Below are 26140 nucleotides of genomic sequence, written 5' to 3' on the forward strand. Positions count from 1 at the left end.
GACATTCAAATTATTTTTGTTAACTGTGCTACTGTCAGTCCTTGAAAGTTTTGCTCTCAGAGAGAATGTTTTACCTTTTTCTGAATTGCATTCTGGTATTTGTAGTCTCCGAGTCAATGAAAAAAGAAGGTGTTTTACAGCAACAGTGGGTTTCCCATCCTTAGTGTCGAAGCGAGGAAAGATTAAGCCCCCCATAGTCATGTAGCCTAATAAATGAGCCCACCTAACAAGACCATTTAGAGAAAAATGGCCGAAGGGGGCTGGATCTGTCCTCACTGTGAAACCAAGCCGGGGTTATTCCTGCTAACTGCATGAATGGGAGACAGTCCACAGTTCTGAATGCCTTAAGTTTTCTTAGTTTTAAATATCTCATAACACACACATCCACATTATTTTTATTTAAAGCATGCTAGTGTCATATCTTGAAAGTGTTGCGCTCAGAGATCATTGTATTGCCTTTTGCTGAATTGCATTCTGGTAGTTGTAGTCTCACAATCAAAATGGGGGGAATAATGCCACAATTATACACTTTTTGCCTATCATAGTTCTATAAGGATTTATATATTGGAGTGACACTATGGTATATGCACATTTCAAGTTAGCTTTATTAAACAGAGTATGGTTGAAAGCCAACATGTGGTGAAGAGGGAAAATTATAAAAGGACAAGTAAGTCATGAGTATTTCACCACAATGTGGCAAGAGAGTTTGCAATCCTGGACACTGGCGCAGTTATTTTCCCTTGATTGTGGCTGCTTTTCAGGGCACCATTAAAGGACACGTGCGTGGACAGCGTAACTTTTTTTCATAGAGCGGATGCAACCCCTTGGTTTTTTTTAGGTTGGCAAACTTGCTCAAGTATTTGGCTACCAGGATTTTACCAGTGCAGAATCTTACTCACAAACCCACAAGCAATTGTTTTGAATTGGGATTTTTCTTTCCAGGGAATATTTCACAAAGACTGCTGCATTTAAAAGGTGAGTTCCTTTTTTTACTTTGTCAGCATATTTATTTGAGCATTTCCTCTCGCAGGTTATTTTTCTGGTTTTCATATTTTTTTTTTTAAGTCCAAGTATATTTTGTCTTGCACACTTTCATCCAAGGTCTATTGAACTACATTTTTCACTTTAACATATATGTTCCCTTACTGTGCCATCTTTTGATTTTCGCTATTGGGATAAAAGTACCTGGGCATATGTTATTTTTGCAGCTGGTTATTTTTTTTCCCCTTTTACGTGCTGCTTAAATGAGGTTAGTTGGGGTTGTGTGATGTATGACAACAGTCCCCAAGATACTAGCCATAAGCAAGAGATTTGTAGCATGCTGCTTAACCAAAGTGTGTGATCCTCAGCAAATAATGTAATCACACAGGGCATTAACTAAAAACATTGTGAGTTCTGAAAGCCTGCAATATTTTATACATAAAAAAAATAGATATTTGTACAGCTATAGTGACATCAGGGGTGAACAATCACCGGTGACCATGGGCCTCTCTTGGCCCTCTTCCTGCTCCCACCTGAAAGGCTAAAATCCTCAGAGTCATCTTCGACTCCACACTATCCTTCTCTCCTCACATCTCTGACGTCTCTAAGAAGTCACACTACCAGCTCCACCTCCTCAGAGGTATTCTTCCTTTCCTCTCCATCCCCCAAAAGTTCATTGTCTCCAGAGCTCTGGTTTTCTCTAGGCTGGACTATTGTAACAGCCTCCATCTAAATATGCCTGCCTCTACTCTCCACCCTCTGCAACTTATTCAGAACAGGACTGCAAGACTTGTCCTTGGCCTCAACCCAGAAATCGTATCTCTTCAGGACTGAAATCTCTGCACTGGCTCCCAGTGGCTGCGAGGATTAAGTTCAAAGCCCTCTGTATTGTCCGCATGGCCTTCTGGGGCCGCAATACTTTCAACTCTCTCTTCCAAAATATCTTCCTTCTCGAGCTCTTCACTCATCAGCCTCCAACTCCCTCAGGGTCAGTCGCTTCTCCAAGCAACAAGTTAGTGGTAGATCTCTCTCTTCGGCAGGGGCCTCCCTCAGCCTTCCTGCCTCTCTGAAATTTAAGGAGAACCCTATCCAGATCCGGAAGCACCTCAAAACCTTCCTCTTTGCTTCTGCTTTCTCTCCCCCTCTCCCCTGCTGAATTCCTGGCTGAAACTGCACTGTTTACCTGGCCACCATTACTGATCTCAGGCCCAGGCCCCGCCAGTTGCACACCTGCACTGCCTCTGCCTGGCAACCCCTGCACCTGGGGACTGTTTTCTGTATCCCTACAGTCCCCCTACCAGCACTTATGTCTGCACTTCTTGTACTTGCCACCAGCTGGCCGTTTTTATTCATCTTATTTATTCTACTATTCCATGTACTGCACTTTCCCCTCTCCCTTCCCGCACGCACTTGTCCCTTTCCCCCTTCCCATGCACTTGTACGATCTGAATGACACCTGGCCTAGTAAGATCGTTGTCTGTCTTTCTGTTGTTCCCCCTCCCTTGCCTCATCGCTACTTGAAAGACTTGTGTATAGGCATGTTATAAATGCCATATCATATCATATCATATCATGCGATAACCAGGACTGACTCTGCGTAGCTTCAAAGTGAGGAAAAGGCCAGCCCCCTCAGGCCATGGTACCTAATAAGTAAAGCGAAGTTACCAGACCACTTAGAGCAGAAAGGCCCGAGCGGGCCGTCCCCTTCCTCACTTTGAAGCTAAGCAGTACTGTGCTTATATTCATAGGTGCAAGCTTTTGATTTTCGCTATGGGTGCTGCTTAAATGTTGTTAGTTGTTAGCAGTCACAACATTCACCAACAGATAGGTCATAAAACAAGGGCCTTGAAGCACAGTACATGACATTTTGCATGGCCAATTAGGTGCAAGCCATTATGGTGCAACTGTTTCGCCACAGGTCCTGTTTGGTTGCGCCCAGTTAGACGCAGCCAATTGAGTGCAGGGAACTCTCGATGCAAGGATGTTTTGCCGCGAGAGGTCGCAATTGGTACGGCATGATCCTGCAAGCACTTTGCATTTTGTACCTCTTTGCGCAAGTATGTTTTGCCGTGAGAGGTCGCAATTGCCATGAACCTGCAGGCACTTTGCATTTTGCAATATGATTAAATGTGAAAAACATGTATTTACTGCAAAATTATAAAACAGGATGGTACATGTATTACACAGTCATTGCAGAATTGAACACGTATTAAACAGGAAACACATTTATTTACTGCAACATTATGAATCAGAATGGAACATGTATTACACCATCTCTGGTCAACATTATAAAACTGAAAAAATTAAATAAAAACACATTTGTGCCGAAGGCTCACTTCGAGTACCCTGGGGCCCGATTCTTATTTTGGCGCAGTGAGCATGCTAAATAGCACGACTCACTGCGCCATTTCTTGATGCCCAGGCACCACTGCTATTCTCATGTGGGCCTGGGTGTCTTCGTAAAGCACGACAGTGCTTTCGCTGTAATCCGCCTGTTTCTAATGGAAAAAGGCGGATTGCAGAATCTTGGCAGCATTTTCGTTAAATAACGAGGGAATGCTGCCGAGAACACAGTTCCTATACTCCAAAGTGAGCAGCTTCAACATTGCAGGATGTTGAAGCTGCTTACTGTGGTGTACTATGAAAGTGTTAATATACACCCATGTGGTGTATATAAACACTTTCATTTAAAGCGAGCAGCTTCAATGTTGCTTCCTGCAACATTGAAGTGTTCATGTACACTTGTGCGGTGTATATGAACACTTTAATTTACATCAAAGCGAGTAGCTTCAATGTTGCAGGTTGCAACGTTGAAGCTGCTTGCTTTGGTGTACATGAAAGTGTTCATATACAACACACGGGTGTATATGAACACTTTTATGAACTTTTGTTTTATCCAAGTTGGATCTTCTTTTCCAATCACACAATGATTAGCAAGTGGAAAGAGAACAACATTGTTGTATGCACAAATGGTGTATCTTATATAGTGCATGTGATGCAATGCATACAAGATATGAAGGTCATCAAAATGTGTGTATTAAATTGCATTTGTTAAAGTGTGTGTGTTCTTTAACTAATTATGTTTTCTTTTTTCAGATAGTAGGCTATTAATTATTGTTTTAAACATAGATGAATAACAGTGGCTTCGGTGTAGCCCAATGGGCTGTTGAATATTGGAGATGTGGTTACCCACAGCCAAGAGTGGCGTGTCATAGCCATGGGTTTGTTGGACCATACCCGCGACTATACGCCTCAATGTGCAAAAAGGTACATTGTACCTGAAAGAGTCCCTTCTACGACTGATCTATTATGTATTATATTTCTAAGACTGATCTATTATGTATATATTTATTAAAAAAAGCAGTAACCAAAACAGCCAACTCCCTCGGATCAGCCACACAGTTTTCAAAATATCCATGATATCTGCAGTCTTCCCCTGTTTCCAGGAAAATCATTCCTAGTTTGAACTTCTAGTAGTTTGTATGAGCAGGGTATGTATGATGTGTGTGTTTTTGAGTTTGTAATTGGTTGATGGTACTGTTGTAACTATTCACTGCTATCCAGCAGCCACTCAGTGTGCATTATTGCTACCTGCGGGTAGATGTGGTAACCTGTGCAGCCGCAGCTATATTGTGGCAAACGGCACATTGTGTGTTTGTGGCTGTGTGGTAGCCATGGCTATCCGGCATTTTGGGTGGAGTAGCATCATAGATGCATTGAGTGTTTAGGGAATTGGGAGAGAACAAGGGAGTAGAAGAGGACCATGGGGAGTGGAAGGGGGCTATTATTTGTGTTAGGGACACTTATTTCAATCATTATAAATGCATTTTTTTAAGTCATGGTTTTTGCGAATAGCGATAGCTATCAGTAAAATGCTCATGTACAGGTTTTTATATTATTGCATGTATCAAAAAGCATGTGCGTAGGCGCGTCAATGTTTTTTGTCTTTCCATGGGTTGTGTTCTTAGGCGCTCTTATATTTATAGCCGCGTATATGACAATACATTTTCTGTGCAATAATCATATTGTCATGTGTATGATATAGCACAGAATTGTATCGCTGTGTGTTGTTTTTTGTGCTTAGGTGTTGCCTTGTTTTTTGGACATTTTGAAGGTTGGCTTAGTTTGGTTTTAGGTTTGTAGAAAATGTATGTGTAGCTGCTGCTACAAGTAAGCTTTGTTGAATATCTGTGGCTACTGTTGATGCTGGGCAGGGTTTTCTATGTGTTTCACTGTTTCTAATTGGCTAGTGTTAATGTTGTAAATGAGTACTTCTTTGTGATAGGTTGCAGTGAATATGGGTCAGCCTTTTAATTGTTTTCTTAGACTATGGGCCTCTTTTTCTGGTTTTGATTTAGGAAGTATGAAACTCCCCATTGTGTCTACTTTTCCCACTTTGACAGCAGAACTAACACTGTGCAGTTTATGTTACCTGTGATAAAATATTATTGGCATTAATCATTGTATCTGATAATATGTTGATAATGGGGCTCTTGATTATTTTTTTTTTCTGTATTTGTTAACAATGCAGTTGTTCTACTGTATCTTTAAAAAATGGGTGGGAATAATTGTTGGAAGTTGTTTATCAGGAAAGAAAATTAATTTCAATGAGGTGCATGATATAGAATCTTTAAGTATACTTCCTGCACTCAAAATAAAATAATGATTACAGAGCAGTAGAAATGTGTTTTTAGCTACAATGCTTTTATAATCACTTATGGTGTGTGTAAAAGTGCTTTTGGGGTGATATGAAAATGTGTTTGTTTTTAAAAGATTGTTTTTGCTGGTGTGGGGTGATTTGAAAATGTGTGTTTTAAAAAAGATTTAGTTTGCTGAAGTGTGTTACTGTGTGATTATCCATAAGAGAAAATGGCATAATCGCATTGTCTTCATTTGTTTATTGTTATATGAAAAATATGTGATTGGTTTTATTTTGAAATATATATTCATATAGAACATAGGAATGGTATTAGTTGTGCAAACTGCTATTACGTAAAATAGAAACGGAATGGATCTTCTGGTGCAAATTGCCCTAATAAATGCAGGTGCAGTATGTGCTTAGCAATCCAATTTTACTACGCAAATTAGAGGTTGTAAACTTTTGGGATGGTTTATTATAATGTTCCATGTGCAACAGTTTTAAATAGGAAACACATTGATTTTGTTTTAATGTTATTGTTACTCTACTGCTACTTGATCCAGAAATAGTGGCACCTTTAAATGCCAGTTTACTGGGTACACTGGTTCTTCCACGGAGTTCAGGATAATATTCAGCTTGCTCATAGTTACAGGTCTGACCATTGTGAGGGCTTTAATAAAAACTGTAGGGCATTTTATGATGCAGCGATGCCCCTTTGGATCTGGGTATATTGATATTAGGACTGTGGCTCATTATACTGTAGTAGCAATAGTGTCTTTATTTGGTTGGATAACAGCAGCAGTAGTTATGTTTTTTTACAGTAGATTCCTGTGCACAGAGTATAGGCCATGCTTTAAAAGGGAGGCACACAATGCTCATTGCACATTGTGCAAGAAAACAGTAAGACGTGGCCCTTGTAATGTTTTGTTACAAATACCTTCAGTATTGGAACACTCTATTTGAAGAGTCATTCAAAATGCTAGAGAGGTTCAGAGAGTTGGCTTAATTTTTTAAGGCATTGAGCCTCATTACAAGTTTGGAGGTAGCCATGCCCTTAATAAGGACATGGCTACCTCCAAACTCGAATCCGGGTCCCGCAAAAGGGGACTTACCCTGCCATTCCGACCTTGGAGGGCCCGGTAATTCCCATTCGCAGGACCTGGACCCGGACCGGTACGTCCCCATTCCCATTGAGCCCCTATAGGGCTCATGGGAATGGGGAGGATGGTACCAGCGGTACCGTTCATAATGGTACCGCTGCTACAATCCTAGTCTGCTTGCGGGTGCCGCTCTGCATGCCTGGTCTGACCAGGCGTCCAGAGCAGCACCCGTGAGCAAACTCTGAATGCTGTGGCAAGGTAACAATGGCGCTGGTAGCACTACCAGCACCGTTGTTGCATTACCCCAACACTCCTAATGAGGCCCATTGTCTTTTTAGAGTTGTCATGTCATTACTGTTATTTTCTATGTTCATCACCAGTTGGACATTTGAATATGTCTAACATTCTGCAAGAAAACACTAAGACGTGGTCCTTCTAATCTTCCTTCAGAAAGCTTGGGAACATCAATTGTGATAATTCATCTGGTGTGAGTCTTCTGGGATGATGCGTATTGGAAATTGCCCTAGATGTTTATATGTGGTCTTATATTTTCACTGTAGCTGTGAGCGGTGGCTGTGCATAATCAACCTCCATCCATAAAGAAATGCTGCTAGCAACAGCCACAGTCTTAAAACGCTGGTAGCAATGGAGCATTCTATTTGAAGAGTTATTAGAATTTCTAGATAGGTTCACAGAGGAGGCTTTTCATGAAGTGTCTACAGATGTGGTGCTCCTATCTCCAGCAGTACCACATGGATGAGCGAGAGGCATTTCCGGCATCTTTTCTATCTCATGCTGCTTGAATTCTACATCAACTTTATCATGCGGTACTAATAGTATCTTCATTCGGTTGAAGACACTCATGCATTTTGCAGCTTAAAAAGAAAAGAGAAAAGATGTCCACCATGGAATGGGATATAAAGCTTGAGAACATCAATTATGATAAATCATTTGGTGTGTGTTTGCCTGGGATGATGTGGATGATGCATACTGGAAATTGCATGAGATGGTCTGGACCGTACAGGGCTGCAGCAGTTCTTGTCTTATATGTGGTCTTATATCTTTACTGTAGCTTTTAGTACTGGTTGTGCAGAATCAACCTCCACCCATTAAAGTTGCTGCTAGCAACAGTGAGAGTCTTCAAACACACTGACAGCACTGGAACACTCTATTTGAGGAGTCATTAGAAATGCTAGAGAGGTTCAGAGAGGAGGCTTCATTTATTGTGGCATTTTCTTTTTAGAGTTGTAATTTTTGTTATTTCATATTTTCCTCACCTGTTGGACATTTGAGTATGTCTAACATCTAGCAAAAAAACACTAAGACTTGGCCCTTCTAATGTATGGTAAGAAAGCTTGGGAACATCAAATGTGATAAATCATCTGGTGCGAGTCTCCTGGGATGATGTGGATGATGGGTTTTGGAAATGGCATGAGATGGTCTGGATCATACTGGGCTGCCGCATTTGTTTGCTTATATCTTCACTGTAGCTAGGAGCAGTGGTTGTGCAGAATCAACCTTCACCCATTAAAGGTGCTGCGCGCAAAAGCCAGAGTCTTCAAACACTGGCAGCACTGAAACACTCTATTTTAAGAGTTATTAGAAATGCTAGAGAGGTTCATAGAGGAGGCTTTTCATGAAGTGTCTACAGATGTGCTGCTCCTATCTCCAGCAGTACCACTTGGATGAGTGAGAGGCCTTCCCAGGTACTTTTCTATCTGATGCAATGCATCTGCCAGAATTCTTGATCCACTTCATCGCAGGGTACTATTAGTGACTTTATTTGGTTGAAGACACTCTGGCATTTTGCAATTCCGCAACTGAAAATAAAAGAAAAAAGTTGTCCGCCATGGAATGGGTTATGAAGTACATTCATCCTTTCGATGCCGGCCATTTAAAACAGTTAAAAAAAAACACAACAAAGTAGATGGCCACCATGGAACAGGAGAAGGGACTATATATGTTCTCTTCTCCCTTTCCATGACGGCAATTAAAAGATAGAAGAAAAAACTAAGAAAATAGCGCTATGGAAAGGTAGAAGGGAGTACATGTAGTCCCTTCTCTCTTTCCCTGGCAGCCACTCACAGAATAAACACTAAGGAATGCAGTAGTGATCGGTACCTTGTCTGGATTCTAAGGACTTGGTGAGGGCCAATCAGATTGTTTGTAACGATTATCGATTGTACTTTAAACGGTTTACTTGGATTACAATAAAAAAATTAACCCATTCAAGATATAGTGGAAACACTAAACTGTTACATGATCCGATTACCTGTTACAAACAGGCGCAAAGATCCGTATCTGCGTCATTGCAGCTTTCAAAGTGATTGGTCCTTTCCTTCATGTGGCTACGGCATTTGGGCGTACCCATGTATACGGAAGCATTCAGGAACTTTTAAAAGCAGTACATTGATGTATCCATTTTATTTATAACTTTCTTCTCCCTATACCTTTGTCTTGTGCTTTGTTCTTTTTCATGTTTTGTTATTTCAGCTTGTGTAGATATACATATATGGGCAGAAGTCTTGTAAATATTTGTTTTAAGATATATTGAGTGTAGTCTTTGTACACAGTTAGTGTAACACATTAATAACTTTGTATTCATCAACATTACATATAAATGTAAACACTTAAAAAAATTAAGCAAATGAGCAAACAAAGTTTGTTATGTGCAAACCAAGTTTGTTATGAACAGGTTTATTTGGGGGAAATGTAGTTGCACTATTTCTTTTTATTTTACTTTGTAGAGATGATACATCATTTTCATTAGCTCAATTGTCTGTAATATTGATGTCAATTATGTATGCAATAGCACAACCCTTAACATTCAAGGAAACAACTTTAGTTGTAGGGACATTAAGGTGAGAACTTAATACAACAAAACCCCAGAAATGTAGCTAAAGCCACCTTAACTTTGCATCCCCTGTTACGCAGCCAATGACAACAATGATGACAGCACAGATCAGATCACTGAAGTGTCCAAAAAATAGTGATATAAGTTTGGTGCATGGACAATGGGCCTGGACCTCGGCAAGGATGAATGTCTAATCTGATTTACTTATTGGGGTATGCGGCATGGCCAAAGCTCTAGGTTCAAATGGGAAAAAGAATCTGCTTGCGGCTGGTGGATGGGATTGCAGCAAAGCTGCGCAAGGATCATCAGCAAGGACCTGAAAGGATGCTTTTGGAAATCTGTCCAGTCTTTTACTTTTTTTAAATTGTCAAAGCATACGAATATAAAATAGTGATATAACTTTTCTGCCATGGGCAAAGGGCCTGGCCTTCGGCAAATACAAATGTCTACTCCGATTTTGCCTATTGGGGTATGCGCTGCTGATAACGACTCACATAAGTATGAGTTGCAAAAAATATGTTTCTTAAAGGAGGATTAATAGTTATTTCATATATGTTAAAAGAGGGAATATTAAACACACATACTGTGATGTAAAACCATGAAAAGAAAATGCTTATGAAAACAAATTCAATTGACAGAAAACACTTTGTTAAATGCCCGTTACGGTTAAGATGTACCCCATGCTTGGAACTCCTCTGCCCCAGCAGTTAGCTAGTGGCCTCCCACCTTGGCATCCCTTGGCACTTCCCTCCTGGTCTCCCATGAGCACTTGTCCAGCCATACTGCTCCTTTTATGTTTGCACTTCTGTGACTGAACAATGCATATGTTCATTTATAGGAACACTAAGTACAATGTGTTGGTATAACTATGGGAAATGTAGATGCAAAGGATTTGTAGAACATTAAGTGGCAGTTGGTGGATGGAAGTTTAATATGTTGATAGGCTATATGTAGAGTGATTGTTTGATAAATGTGTGAATCGTTTAAAGAAGGCAATGAGGGAGTGTTACATACATAACAGTAAAAAGAGTAATAGGGCTATTTTGTGTGATGGTGTACATGTGCAATCCGGGTTTTCTAATAAGGCGTGGTATAGACATGGTAATGTGGATACTGTAGATAGTTATAAACAGCAATGTATTATGACGTTTATTGGATGCTAGAGAGAAGAATTTCAGACAGAAATTTGTTTCTGTGCTTTTTTCTTTTTCTCCAGTATACAATTGTCCATTATTTCCATCAGCAAAGTAGAACATGCTAAGGAAACATTGGAGAATCGTATTGAATCTAACTAATTTACTGAAAACTGGAAAGAAGATGGAGTCTATCAGCTTATTCTTTAGTTCTATTTTTTAACTGTGAAAGGTGGCTCCTAAAGGAAGCTTTTTTATGTTTTTTTAAAATTATTTTTGCAGGGAACATCAGAATGTAAGGTGGGGGGGAAATAAGGGAACAGGCACCAACCACAGATATGGAGGGGCAGGTAGGCAGGGGAAGATGTTGTGTGTGTTAAATCTAAGGTAGAGGGCAGCGTTTCTCATGCTTCTTGAATACAGCTTCAAAGGTACTTCGTAATTGCTCCCCCCTGCAGAGTGATGTGTTGCAGTATATACAGAGTACTGTTGTTTTTGAAAAATATGGATCAACAACCTCTTTTATCGCTTTCAAGGTAGCTGGTTGGATTTTTTTGTCCCGCAGAATTCGGCTTTAAGGTTACAGCATTGGTTGAGGAAGATGAGGTAGAGGAAAACAGCCTACAACTACCTAAAAAAGGAACAGTCTTTCTTAGAGCATTGCAGTGGTTATATTTGGATTGGTGGCTCATGGAAGTGGTCCTGTAGGAGTATTGCCCAGGTTGTCAGCGACTGAGTACAACGTTGCACTCAGTGCATTTCACTTTGGTAGCTTTAGCCTTTGGTAAATTTTCAACAGTGGTAAATAACTGCCACATCCATTATTCTCTCTCGGTGCTAGATGTATGCACTACTTCTACCTCATCTTCCTGGTCTTTTTGGTTGTCTTTTGAAGTATGGTGCTTCTTTCATTCTGTAGGTAGTTCTCCAGCTGGTGGCGGTGGCTCTTGTGGGGGGTGGGGGCATGGCAATAGCTGATGCCATTTCTAAGATAAATAATATTCTTCCAAGTATGTGCTGTGCTAGATTGTTAATAGATAATGAGTAAGAATAGGTGTAGGAGCTTTGCGAGGGTACAATTTTAGCTTTACAGTTTTTAGATGAGTTGAAAAAAACTGTTTAAAACTGTTTGCGAAGCATGGACCTGTTCATGAATTGTGGATGCGTTGGTGGACACATGGTCATGCCGCGCTCGAGAGCATGGTCACGTGAAACTGATAGTCCGCGATGATGTCACTTGTTCGCGAACATCAGCGAGCACAAAAGTGGAGGAAAGTTTTGCAAAAAGTGCATATAAGAATTAAAAATGATGTTAGAAGGTTGGGAATGGCAGAGTTTTAAAGTGAAACTTTCTAAATTGGACAAAAATGTAACTATATTGGGGTAAGTAATATAATAGTAAGTTGTAGCAAATTAGGGTACATTGGGAAAAACCCATGAAATTCACTGAAAAAACTTTGCTAAAGGGACGTTATGGTTAAGTGACACTAATAAAAAGCCATGCAATTCAATTAAAAAATGTTCTTAAAGGGACGTCATGGTTAAGTTGCACTAAAGAAACCTGTGAAATTCAATGAAAAAACTTGGTTAAAGGGACGTTAAGGTCACAAGTAAAACCGGAAACCCCTAGAAATGCGCCAGTTATGTTAAGCTTAACAACCATAACTCACGCCACCACTGTGCACTGCTAAGACTAACACCCTGGACGTAAAAGATGACATCACAAATGTGGGTTAGGATGGTGATCTACAGTGCCAATGCATAAGAGGGGAGTCTTGTCTCTTATAGTTTTTTTCTTGAGGAACATAGTTTTTGAACAGTTTATTTTTATGTGATCCATTGGGGTTCGGAAGGGGACGGGGGATATTGCCATGTGGATTAGACAAAGATACATGAAGGTGATTCTCTAATCCACTTGGTGTTAGAAGTGGGATTCAAAAGCTGGTGAGTTCTGATGTTGTATTATTAATGCCAGGATATGTCTGGATGCTCTCTATGCCTGATGATCTAGATCCACTTGAAAAGCATCTTGTGTCTGCCTGCCAACAAGCTATTGCAGGTGGCTAGATGAGAAATTACTATTGCATTCACTAGGCATGCTCTCTGTTTGACCAAATCAGAATGTTGTTTTACTGCATTTAGAGCAGGAATTCTTTTTTTAAAGGTGTTTATTTTGGGTTCAAAAGGATTCAGATGAATCCAAAATGACATAAGGATTTTTATAATGTTATTTGGTTTTGGAAGTGGCCTACGGGCAGACAGCCATAGAAAAAGAAATTAAGTTGTAAGCGCCTACACAAACATGATTTGTTTTGTCTGTGTTGAGAAGCCTGCTATCTGTCATCCATTCATGAAAATTGGATATGCTGGAAGATCTGAAATTGTGCCATGTGGCAAAAGGACGCAATTGGATTAGGAAGTAGAATTTGACAGTATGAGATTGGAATTGGAATGGAATAAATCAAGGAGGGTGGTTAGTGGTTTTGGGCATGTGTTCAAGAGCAATTGTGAAGTGGCCAATCCTTTGGGAAATTGACAATGTAGGGAGGTAAGAAGGGAGAGATAAGGATCTGCTTTCCATTGGTATGATATTTATACAAGGAAGCATTTGAACCAGCCAATCAATATTTTGTGGTTGACAGCGTCATAGGGTCCCAACAGGCCGGAAGGACGGGAACAGCTGTATGGTTCTAAGTCAAGCTTTGAAGGAGGTTTTCTTAAATGGCATCTAGAGAGATATTTGTTCCCCTTTATCACCTGAGGTCTGGCTGGCAGCCATGTAAGAGGAGGATGGCATCTTCTCCGTGTCTCAGGGAGTAGGGTCAAACAGCAATTTCTACCATGTTAGCCTCCAAAGTTATGTTTTCGATCGAGAGATCACTGCTGACCTTTTTCAGGATGGGAGTGATTTTGTCTTTTTTCAGTGACTTGGGGATAACACCAGATTTTAATGAGGAATTGCAAAATTTAATGATGCTGCCACAAAGTCTTGATCTGTTGCTTAAACCATTTGTTTGTGACAGGTACCTCCTTGAGATGCAGATGTTTTGTGTTTGTATGGCTATTTAGAGGATTTCTAGCAAAGACGTGGGCTGACATGTGTGCAAGGTCGGTATTGCATTGCTGGAGGATGGCTTTGAGTCCTGGGAAGGGGCACAGATAGTTATGGTTGATGATTTTGCGAGCAATCAGCATTCATTTATCATTCTCTCTGGTGGTTGGGATTGGTTTTCAGTCTCTCAGGACTGGTGATCCCTTTAAAGAGGATGAACAGTATCAAAGCATCACATTCTTCTTGATGGCAATGGGGATGTGGTCTTTGTAGAAGGCTTTTTTGCTGTGCACAGGAGCTTTTTGGCAAAGCTGTCCCTGATGATTGCAGACGGGTCTGTCGGGATCTTTGCAGTATTTCCACCATACTCTTTCGAGTTTCCTTAATTCCCTTTTCAGGTCTGCCAGTTCATTATTACACCATTTATTGTTCAGTTTGTGTGGAAGTTTCTGACTGTATTGAGTCGGAGAGATGATTTCCAAAGCTCTTGAGTAGGCCTATTGGCAAGATGTAAGGCACAGGATTGCAAGTCATTTGAAAACCTTCTCTCTGGTCATTTACAATATGCAAGGATTTGCATTGTAGGTTCTGCCATCAAATGTCAACTACAGCCTCAAATCTTACAGGGGAATGACAGAACCTGAACACTATATTAAAATGTATTTTCACTTTACATCACAAGCATGGCTTGTACAATCTGACCGTTCCTTTGTTTTACGAAAGTAAAAATAAAATGTGTAGTCTGCAATAGATAGGTACTTTACATTTCAAAATATGGCCAGTTTAATTTCATTTTCGTCAGCTAATAGAAAAGATCAGAAGAACAGAATCGCCTCACAGTTTGCGATGCAAAACCGAATGGCTGCCGGCGCGAATCACTTTCCATTGTTTAGTAATGACTACAGTTCACACTTCAAGCCACACCGTCACCTCATCCTCCCCATCTCACTTATCCATCTTCCCTCCCTTCCTTAGCACACAGCACGTTCAGTCTTGGGTGGGTCAGTGAAGACAAGAGCAGAAACCACTCACCCTGCGATCAGAGCGATAAAGGCCAGTGAGTTTGATTGCTTTCTTATTGGAAGTAATGCAATTCCCCTCCGACACACGTGGATGTTGTTCCATGTGCCATTGTATATACACAGTGCATTCGGCACAGGTTAAAATTGAAGCTACGATTTGGTTGTTGTCTCCAATTGTCTATAGAAACGGAAATGCTAGGGGCAAGCAGTGGAAGGACCATTTAAAAGTGCCCATGGGATTCCGCATTTCAATTCTCCCAGATCCATGCCCATGTAATATGTCCAGCTCCTTGACTCTGTCCGCAGCATCCACTCTACTTAGTCTCCAGCTCTACATTTACTGTTACATTGTGATTATATTATGTGTTCTTAGACCCCTGAAGAAGGGCATTCTAATCTAGAAACAACATATAAATAATAAGCAGAAAATGTATAATGTATTGGACACATTTCAGGTGGCAGAGCTAAACAAAAAACTAGCAATGGCAAATGCATTATGCGTTGCAGTGCATTCACTTTTCCCCGGATCTTGGATACTATGCTCATCACACTAGGCAGGTACTCTGAAGCTGGAGTGGAATATGAACAAAGGTGCTTCACAGAGGTTGCACGCGTCCACTCTTTATGGTGTAAGAGGGCACTTTGCTCATTCTCTGCATATGAGAGTATTCATTTCACAGTATTCTTTTGCTGTGTGATTCCCTTTGCAATGCACTAGTCCATATGAAAATTGAAACAGACAGCATGGATTCATTGGAATGCAGTTCTTAGTAATGTTGATTGCCTCAGTCATTTACCATGCACCTGTGCCAAATAGTGAAAACTCACAAAACAAGCAAGGCTAATTTTCTCCATCATCAGTTCAGGACCTCACAGGCATTGTCAAAACCAACTTGTAAGGCCTTCTTAAAGGGAACTCTGTCAGATGTACTGACTGCCTCCCATGTTCCTGGTAGAGGAATCAGGAAGGTGGGCTGAATGTTCAAAGGTGGAATGCCACGGGAGAAGAGTACATCCTCTATGCAATTTTTCTCCACCCTCCAGCCTGGTGATATTCAGTGAGTGGTTTTTTTACTTGCCACATCCTACGTATCTATTAACCAGACAGGAGACAAAATGAATGGTGTTTTTTATGCATCTGCGATGTCTGAAAACTATGTAGGCAAAATAGGCGGCACTAAAGAGCCACCTAAGAGACAAAAGTGTGTGCGGCTCTTAACCGCCATCTATGAGCCAAGATAAGAAATGCACACGAGGTGGAGCTTAAGAGCCACGTTTGAGCCAAAACAAATTGTTGCAGAAAAACATCAAACACTGATGAGGGAAAATTAATTGTGGTAACCTTTACTACTTACCCAGAACAAAATTACGAGACTTGTCCTTGGCCTCAAGCCCAGGGGTCGTATCTCTCCAGCTCTGAAATCTCTCCACTGTCTCCCCGTGGCTGCAAGGATCAACTTAAAGACCCTCTGCATCGTCACAAGGCGTTCTGGGGCCTGGGACTCCTCTACCTCCAACTTTCCCTACCAAAACATCTTCCTTCTCGAGCTCTCCCCTCATCCACCTGCAACTCTCTGAGGGTCAGACACTTCTCCAAGCAGAGAGTTGGGGGCAGATCGATCTCCTCGGCTGGGGCCTTCCTCTGGAACAGCCTCCCTGCCTCTCTCAAACTTGAGCAGAACCACCACTGGTTCCGGAAGCAACTCAAGACCTTCCTTTTCGTTTCCGCTTTCTCTCTTCCTCTACCCTGCTGATGCACCTGACTGCTCCGCATGCTGGTCACCTGATCACTCTCTGAACTCCGGCCTAGGCTCATACATGTTCAGTTGCCCTCTCACTGCCTCCGTGCTCCCCAGCATTTAAGGGTCTGTATCTGCAACCCTAAAGTCCCTTCTCTGTGGCCATATTTGAGCGCAAATCAATTATGGTGCTTAAGTGCCACCTATCAGCTGGAAATAATTGTTACCACTAAGCAGTCACCTATGAACAAAAACTAAACGTGGCAACAAAGTGCCATCTATGAAAAGAAAACCTATTTGCTACTTAGGTACCTTGAATGAAACTCAGAAAAGGATGGCACAAATGTGCCATCGTTGAGCCAAATCAAATACTGTAAACCAATAGTAGCACTAAAGCCCACACAAGAGGTAAAACTCATTTAGGTGCTAAAGTGCCATTTGTGAGCCAAAACGAACCGCGGAACTAAAGAGCCACCTGCTAAAATTAATTGTTGCGCAAAAATACCATATGAGCCCAAATTAATTGTAGCTCTAAAGCAGCAAATATGAGCAAAACGAATTTTGTGCCACATATATTCCCAAACTAATTGTGGAGCCTCAGTGCCGCCTATTATGTGAAAATAATGATATATTTTATCAAAATAATACAAGTAAAGCACAATAATGAGCCAAACTAATTGTTGCACTAAAGCAGCAACTATGACCTGAATCTAATTGTGGTGCTAACGTTCTTCTCAGGTGCCAAAACTATTTGCAGCATGGAAACACCACCTATCTGATGAAATTAATTGCTGCCCTAAAGTAACACCTTTGAGCTAAAATTTGTTATAACACTAAATATCACCTCTGAGTCAAAAACAACAGTTTTAAATAAGCTCCCTCCACCTACGAGCTAAACTATTTATGTTGCTAAACTGTCATCTATATATTGAAACTTGAATTTTATTTCAATTTCATTTTCAATTTTTAAAAGATTTATAGTACACACATAGGTAATTTAATTGCTTCTAAGCACCCATGATTAAGTTAAATAACAATAAACCTAAGGAAATCCATGGATGCATAATTATCTGAAGTGAATAAAAACGTTTGAACAAATTTACAAAAGTTCACAAAGATGTAACTGGGACTTAATGTCTGATCTCTAATGGGAGGGCATATCATAAAGGGGATTTTTTGTATTTTTTATTTGTATTTGTTTATTATTTATATCGCGCGCCGAACCCTAGGGTAACTGGGCGCTTGAGAAACATACTGCTTACATACATGTTAGGGAAATATACATTAAGGGCAATAATATATAGAGATTGAGACCCTGGTTACAGGTGGGTCTGACAGCAAGAGGCATTATACACTGGCATAAATAAACAGTGGTCCGATAAACAAGAAGGTAACATCTTAATGTAGGGTTTTGTTGCTCAGCCAGTTTTTTATACTGGCTTTGAAGGTGAGGAAGGAAGGTTCTTGTCTGAGAGGGTTGGGAATGGAGTTCCAACGTTTGCCAGCTTGGACTGGGAAGCTGGCTCCTCCAGCTGTTTTTAGTTTGAATCTTGGTACCACAAGCTTATGAGATTGAGAAGATCTATTGTTGCGTGAAGGTTGGTGCTTGCAGATTTTCTCAGATAGGAATTTTGGGGCTGTGTTTGTGAGGCATTTGTGCATGATGGCTAGGGTACGCAGTGTGATTCTGTCACGGATGGGCAGCCAGTTGGCATTGTGTCTGTGCGTGGAGATATGGGAGGATCTGGGTAGACTGAGTGCTGCTCTCAGTGAATTGTTCTGGAGTACCTGGAGTCTGTTTAGGTTATGTTCAGAGGAGCCTAGAAAGAGTGTGTGGCAGTAGTCTAATTTGGACAATGCAAGAGCTCCGGCTAACGTTAGGCAACTACTTGTAGATAGATACGATGTACACTGTAAATCAATTTATTAGTGTAGGCTGTAGAGGACGCCACACTGCTGATTTGTTTTTAAGAGATAGTGTTGAGTCAAGGTAGACCCCAAGACTTTTTATCTCTTTAGACACATGGGGCCTCATTACGACTTTTGCGTCATGGGTTAACGGGCTCCGCTAAAGGAGGTGGACCCGTTAATCCCATTACGCAAAATTATGAGGTCTCCTCGCGGGACCCGGTAAGGACGCCTGGTAAAACTAGGTGTTGTTACCGGGTCCCGCGAGGGGAAGAGGGAGCAAATAACGGGCTGCTCTTAATTGTCCCATTGTTTGCTCCCTCTAACATTCCCATTGAGCCCTATGGGGGCTCAGATGGGAATGGGGAAGGTCCGGGCCCGGGTTCCCAGAGGGAGGAATTACCGGACTCTCCGTACTCAGAATGGCCTGGTAATTCCCCATTCTGAGAACCCGGTAATGGAGACCGGTTTGGCGGCAGCCATGGAGCTAATGGCTCCATGGCTGCCGCCAAACTCATAATGAGGCCCATTGATTGGGTTGCTGTCAATACTGAAGGATGAATACCTGGTGTTGAGTTTATTAAAGCGTTCCTGGGTGCCCACAATCATTAACTCAGTCTTATCATCATTAAGACATAGGGCCTCATTACACGGAAGGCGGTAAGGGTAACGGTCACCGGTAATGCTACCGGTGACCGTTAACCCTTACCGCCTTACTACGAGTTCCCTTTGCGGGACCCGATTTTAACGGCTGGTTTTACCAGCCGTTAAAGTAGGGTGCTGCAAAGGGACCTTGGTGCTAATTACGGTACCGCAGTTTGCGGTACCGTAATTAGCGCCTTCCCCATTCCCATTATTCCCTATGGGGGCAAAAATGGGAATGGGGAAGGGCCTTGGTGAATGGGGAATTACCGCCCCCGCTCACTTTGGAGTGGGGTGGTAATTCCGCCATCCACCAAGGCGGACACGGTAAAATACCGGCGGAAACCATGGCACTAATAGCGCCATGGTTACCGCCTACTGTGTAATGAGGCCCATAGACTGTTGGTGGCCACCCAGGCTTGAATTTCCAGATAAATATTGTTCAGTAGTTTAGAGTCTTGGTCGTAGTGGCCAGTGAGAGTGATGAGGACATGGGTGTCATCTGCATAGTTGGTGTAGATGACACCCAAGCTGTCCAGGCAGTCGAATAGTAACTTTGTAAATATATTGTATAAAGTGGATGATACACATGAGCCTTGAGGGACTCCACAGAGTATGGGTGTTGGGTCTGCTGAGGCTGAAGGGAAGAAAACTCTGGTGGTCCGATTAGAGAGAGAGGATTTGACCCAGGTGGAAGCATTAATGGAGAATGCTGCAGGTGTGGTGAGGTGTTTGGTGAGAATTTGGTGGTTGACGAGGTTGAAGGCCGCAGATAAATCAAGGAGTAGGAGGATTGCTAGCTTGCCTTTGTCCTTCGCCTCGTCCATTTGGATCATGAGGTCAAGGAGAGTTGTCTCATTTCCATGTCTAGGTCTGAAGCCTGATTGTCTAAGGCCTAGGAGTTCATTCTCCTCTAGATGGTTCTGAATTTGCAAATAGTCCATATGGTGCAGGATTTTTAGGAGGAGCAGAACGGTGGTGATGGGCCTTGAGATTGTTGGGTACATGGTTATAAGAGAAGGAGGAGATCATCAGAGTGTTGATGAAGGAGGCTAGGTGTTTTGCTCCCTCTTTGATGATAGAGGCAGGGCAGGTATCTCCCTGGCAGTGGGAGGGTTTTAGGCTTTTTATGATGTCTTCAACTTCCTTTGGTGTTACATGCGAGAAAGTGAAGGAGGTACAGGATTGTTGGCTTTTCACTGGGTCCGGGGCGGGCTTGGCGTTGTTAGTGAGGCTAGCTTTTTTAGTTTCAATCTTATTTTGGAGTATAGTGATTTTATCTGCGAGGTCTTGCTGTATTTTAGTACATCATTTAGCATCTTTGATGCAGTCTTATGAAGGCGGGCAGGGGATTCAAGCTCTTTGGGGATGCTGAAGAGCTCCTTAGTGTTAGATTTGGTGTTATCGATTCTGCAATTATAGGCTTCTTTTTTTGAAGAGGATAGCTGCTTTATAGATTGCAGAAACCGACGCAAATGTGGTTTTGTTGGTGTTGGTGGGTGAATTCCGCCAAGTGGATTCCGCTGATCTTTTGGTGTTTCTGTGGCATTTTAGTTTGGGGGTGAACCACTTGTTGAGGTGTGCGATAGGTTTGGCTTTCCTGAGTTTCAGGGGAGCCGCAGTATCTAGCGCCAATTTCAAAGTGTCGTTGTAGTGGTCTACCAGTTTGATAGGGTCAAGGTTCCTGAACTTGGACTCATTGAGGATGTTGCTAATGAGGGGCTGGAGGCTGTCTATGGTGATGTTGCGAGAGGGTGGGGGGGCTGAGGTGGCTTTGGATGGGGAGGATCCAGAGATGGAGAATAGGATGAGGTGGTGATCTGACCAGGCTATTGGGTTATTTTGGAGAATGGGATGGAGCAGTTAAGGTCTGTCACCCAATCCAACATTCGACCTTGGAGTGAGTTGGAGAAGTGATTCTCTGTGAAAAGCCCAGGATTGTGAAAGCGTTAGCCAATGAATTAGGGTCTTGGAGAACAAGGTTAAGGTCTCCTAGCAGGATGTTTTGGGAGCCAAGTTTGTTGTTGGTGGATAGGAGGTTTGTGATGTCTTCCTCGAAGGATGGAGAGAGGCCAGGGGGCCGGTAGATAAGATATAGGAGAATTGTTTGTGTGGGTGAAAGTGTAAGTTTCACTGATAGGAACTCCGCAAAGGGGAGACTATTAGTGGGTATGGCTCTGAGGGCTAAGTGGGTTTTGGCAATGAAGGCCACTCCTCCACATTTGCCTGAGTTTCTGTCGGCCCTAATAATGGTGAAACCTTCTGGTAGGGCTAGGGAGAGTGCTGGGCCTGCTGTATGGTGTAGCCAAATTTCTGTAATAGCCAAAAAGTCCAGGCTGTTGGTGATAATGAGATTGGCAATGTCTTAGGCATGGGCTACAAGAGAGCCAAAGGCGTAGACAGGGTAGGGCCTGAGCGGGCAAGGCCCACCCAAAATTTGTATATGCTCACTCAGCAGCGCCGTGTGCACATTTACAGATGTTAATGACGCTGTGCTGGGCCCAACTACACTAGCTTCAGGCCCCACTTGCTAGACAATCCTGGCTACGCCTCTGAAGAGAGCGAGCATTGATGAGAGCTCCTAAAATATTGGTTGATGTGGCATGGGGCTAGCTACTTTTGAGCTTGAGCTGTGGGCTGGAAGAGTGGTGGCGCTACTTGAATCATGTTGAGTGTGTGGGCTTTTAGACCTTAAGGTGGCTTTAAGGTTTGGGGATCGAGAGCCTAATCTCAGGTTCCTAGTGTTGAATGATAGTGGAATAAGTGATGTTGGAGGTGTAGCGTATCGTTGTAGCCATTCTAGCGGGCTGAGTGAGTTACTGGTTGCTGTGTTCAAGGGTGCTTTGCTGGATGGGTTATGGGGGAAGGTGGGTTGGAGAGATGGTAGAAAGTGTGTTGGGGTGGCTGTATGAACTAGCGGTAGAAGAGAGGCCATGGCCAGTGTAACTCTGTGGAATGAAGACATGGTGCTAGGTTGGATGGCAGCAATGGGTTGGCAGTGGGCTAGATTGTGAGCAGGTAGTGATGTTAATATGATAGGCAGCTAATGATAACAGTTTAACAAAATAGGCTAATTCAGGATAAGTGCAATAGGCGACTAAAGGCAACAGTATATCAGCAACAGTTTATCAGCAGGCTAGCAAAATAGAGGGGCAGCTACTGCTAATAGATTGTCAGTACAACATGTGATTTCGAAGTTAGTGCAATAGACAGCTAGAGGAAGACAGTTTATCAAGAGTAGGGTAGGTGAGGAATAGTGCAATGAGCGACTTATGCCAGCAGTACATCAACACACGGGCTTAATGCAGGGCAGCTCAGGCCAGCGACATGGGAACGTGCCAGGCTATTTTGACATTAAGCAGTATGCAACAGAAGGCAAGTAGTTTATCAACCATAAGAAATAATAAAAAAAAATTGGGGCAATGGGTAATTAGTGGCGGCAATTGATCAACAAACTAGATTAGGCAGGGACAACTAGAGTTAACAGAATTTCAGAGCAACAGGCTGAATCGAGTTCAATCAGTGGGCGACTAGCACCGGTAGTTATCAACAGTGAGCTATATACACGTTGATGTGGTTGGCCGTTGATACCAACATGTAAACAACAGTAGGCTTAGGTGGCTTAGTGCAGGGGTCACAGGTGAAGGTGGGTTCGTACAAAGATGATGCTAGGGGTAGCTAAGGCCCAGAATGTAAACATCATACTTATGGTCATGTGCGGTAACATGAGCAGATATACACAGAGATGATACAATTTGGTGGCTGATAAACAAGGTCACAGGGAATGGTGGGTTAAGAGTGTCTCAAATGCTTGTTCATTCGTGGGTTAGGTGTCGGAGACTTGCAGACTAATTCACGTAACAAGTGAGAACATATCTGTTTCAGCTTGAACTCACTGTGGATTTGTTGGACGCAATATCACACGTCTATGGGAGTCCTGAGGTCATTGGGGGGTGCCGTGTATCAGAACAAGGGTTTTGGAGCGATAGAAGGCAGAAGTTGACACACAGCGTATTGGCGCCTGGCGACGGCTGCGCACGGTAAGCACCGTCAACTGTGCCTTATTTCGTGCCTTGACTCGGGCCAGTGATCGCCTGCCGGCGTGAGGTGATTTGCCTAAGAGGTGTAGAGGCAGCCAATCGGATTGTAGCAGCGTGCAGCTGATCACAGTTGGAGGGTGGGGGAGGTCGCTTAGTTTGGATTATAATTTGGATTTTGTACCGAAAATAATCTTCCCTCTTGGGTGACGCACCAAACTACAGGAACAGCCTAGACATGCTGAGCAGACGACCAAAGATTTCCCTTAATGGCATGTGGATTAAGACGTTTATCAAGATATCTTGAGTGTCAATCTAGGGAGACATTTAAAGGAGCCTAAACACAGTGCAACATATCACCAGTAGCCTATGTAGTGAACACCACAAATTAGAAACATGTTCTTGACTGCACAACTCAAAAAACACTTGGACAGTCTGAGTGGAAATGGGATATAATTGTTCCCATGTTTTAAAGAAAGTGGACCTCACAGAATTGCCTCCGTTGTTTAAGTGCTTTGCTTTAGCACACAGTAGTCCAAACAGACCCAAATCTACTGTCATATTCAGTGGTTCCAGTGAAGTTTGCCTTTGTCCAGCGAGGTGGAATTCACTAGATTTCTGATCTCGCAATCAAAACTAGTAGTGTCACCAGACTCGGAGCATAATCTATGAGGCTAAAGTGACTGTGGCTTTTAAGTATCACTTATGAGCTGGAAAAAATTGTGAAACTTAATCGCCATCTATGAACGAAAACTAATGTTGGTACTAAATAGCCACTTAAGAATTAAAGCTTAGCGTGGCACTGAAGCACCATTTATAAGACACATCTGAAGTTAATTGTGGTATTGAAGCACTACTTATGAGCCAAAACTATATGGGGTGTCACAATACTATCTATGGGCCAAATATAATTGCTGCACCACAACCCAGCCTATCAGCCAAAATGAACTGTGGCAATAAAGCAATAAAGCACCACTTAGGAGTCTATGGAATACCACTATTTGTGAAGTAACACCACCTTCTATGAGTTAGATCTAAGTGTGATGATAAAATAACACCCATAAGTACGTCTCCAAAGCTTCATCTGTGAGGCAACACTAATTGTGGAGTTAGAGAACCATCCATCAGCTAAACCCGTGTGCAGGCATAAATGTGCAACCTATGAGATGAAACTAACGGTGGTGCCACTGTGACATTTATGTGCCAAAAGCAATTCTGATGCTAAAGCCCTAGGGCTGAGTCAGAATTCATTTTGGGGCTAAAGCACCACCATTTAGGGAAAAATAACTCAGTGTCACCTATCAACCAACTTCTGGTGCATAATAAACAAGATGGTGTACCCTCACTTTGAGCCAAATTTATTCAGACACTCATTGTGGTATGAAAGCCTCATCTAAGAGTCAAAACCCATGTTGGTGTTTAAGTTTAAAGGTGAGCAGAAACTGAGAGTGGCACTAATGCACCACTTAAGAGCTCAACAGACTCATTCTCTAAAAAATACTCATTCCGTGCAGGGAACCATCAACAATAACATATATGTGTTGTCGGGTCCCCATCATGGAATGGTCAACTTTTGCAAAACAGTGAAAAAGCAAAGAATAAAAACTGGTTTCATCACCTTTGCTCTCTACTTTTGCTAAGCATTTTTTCAAAAGATGTAAATGCTGCCCGCAGATAACACTTTGGGGGCATCATTTACAATGGAGTCCTATGGAATTGGCTTGTTTTTGGTAGAGCTAAATCCAGGTGTTTTCCATCAAATCTATTCATTGTACGCCGGCATAAAAATTTCTAGAAACTCCTTAAAACATTCCTCTTCTCCTCCTCCTTCTCTCTCCCTCTATCCTGAACCCCTCTCTCTCCGTTCTATTCCTCTCTACCTCCATTTCTACACATCTAGCTGACAAGCCGCCAGGTGCACCTCAGAGTCTCAGAGTTCCTGGCACCCTCTGCGGTCCTCTCGAACTGCCTCCGGGCCTGCACTTGCCTCATCACTACTGCACTAGGTCAATGACCCATGAGAGTGTCATCTCTCAGGACTTAACCAAGTTTCTGACTGAATGGGCACACTTGGACCCCACCCCCCCTGCACTTGTCCTCCCTGCTCCCCTTCCATGTACCATCTGTGCACTTGCACGATCTGAACGTATCATGCCTTGTAGATCGTCTATCGATCTTCCTTGTCTCCCCTCAGCGCAGGTGGCACCTCAATGCACTTGGAAAAACTGCAGAATCGACGTCAAACCTATTTGCTGTTATCTACACTGTCAATTGAATTATATCAGAAATTCAAGGGCTCTGAATGACTGTTGTTTTTCCCCTTGTTCCCTCCCTCCTTGAGCCCCTTGAAACACTTGCCTTCTGTATAGGCGCTTTATAAATAAACATTACCATACCATAACAATGTTTCACGATACATGTAAATTCTTACTCAGTGATTGGACAGTGATTGCTGTCCCTTATATATATATATATAAAGTAATTTACCTATTGGCCTATTCTATAGGTCGTTTCCAATCTAATGACCTCCTCTTGACAGTGGCCTAATCCTCGGGTTATCCAACTTCTCCATTCCTGGTTGATGTAAATTCTAACATTTTGCAACATGCAAATCAGTTTTCTTTTGCCTTTCCTATCTCGATTGTTAAAGGGTTGGTTTCTTACTTCTTAATTGACCAATTGGTTTGTGAGTTGTAGAAAGTATGGTAACAAAAAATAATTACTTCATCACTTTCTCATGAGAGCCAAATGTTAGCACCATCTGATCAGTCTCAGACTTGTCGCCGTACAAAGGACAGCTAGTATTGTGATTTCTCTCCGAAAAACATGCGTCACGGTTTATTGTACGGTCACAAACAAGTCAGGGATTTCCTTCCCCTACAAAGAATGTGGCACACAATAAACACACTTTTATTTCTATCATTCAGGTTATTTTTGATAAGGCCTGCAACCCATCTTGCACACAACCTCAACAAATACCCTGTGCCACAATGGACTAGGAACCAGGCCGGTGTGTATCAATAAGATATGTAT

Source organism: Ambystoma mexicanum, chromosome 6p (genome assembly GCF_040938575.1).
Source record: "Ambystoma mexicanum isolate Mex_15411 chromosome 6p, UKY_AmexF1_1, whole genome shotgun sequence".
Taxonomy (NCBI): Eukaryota; Metazoa; Chordata; class Amphibia; order Caudata; family Ambystomatidae; genus Ambystoma; species Ambystoma mexicanum.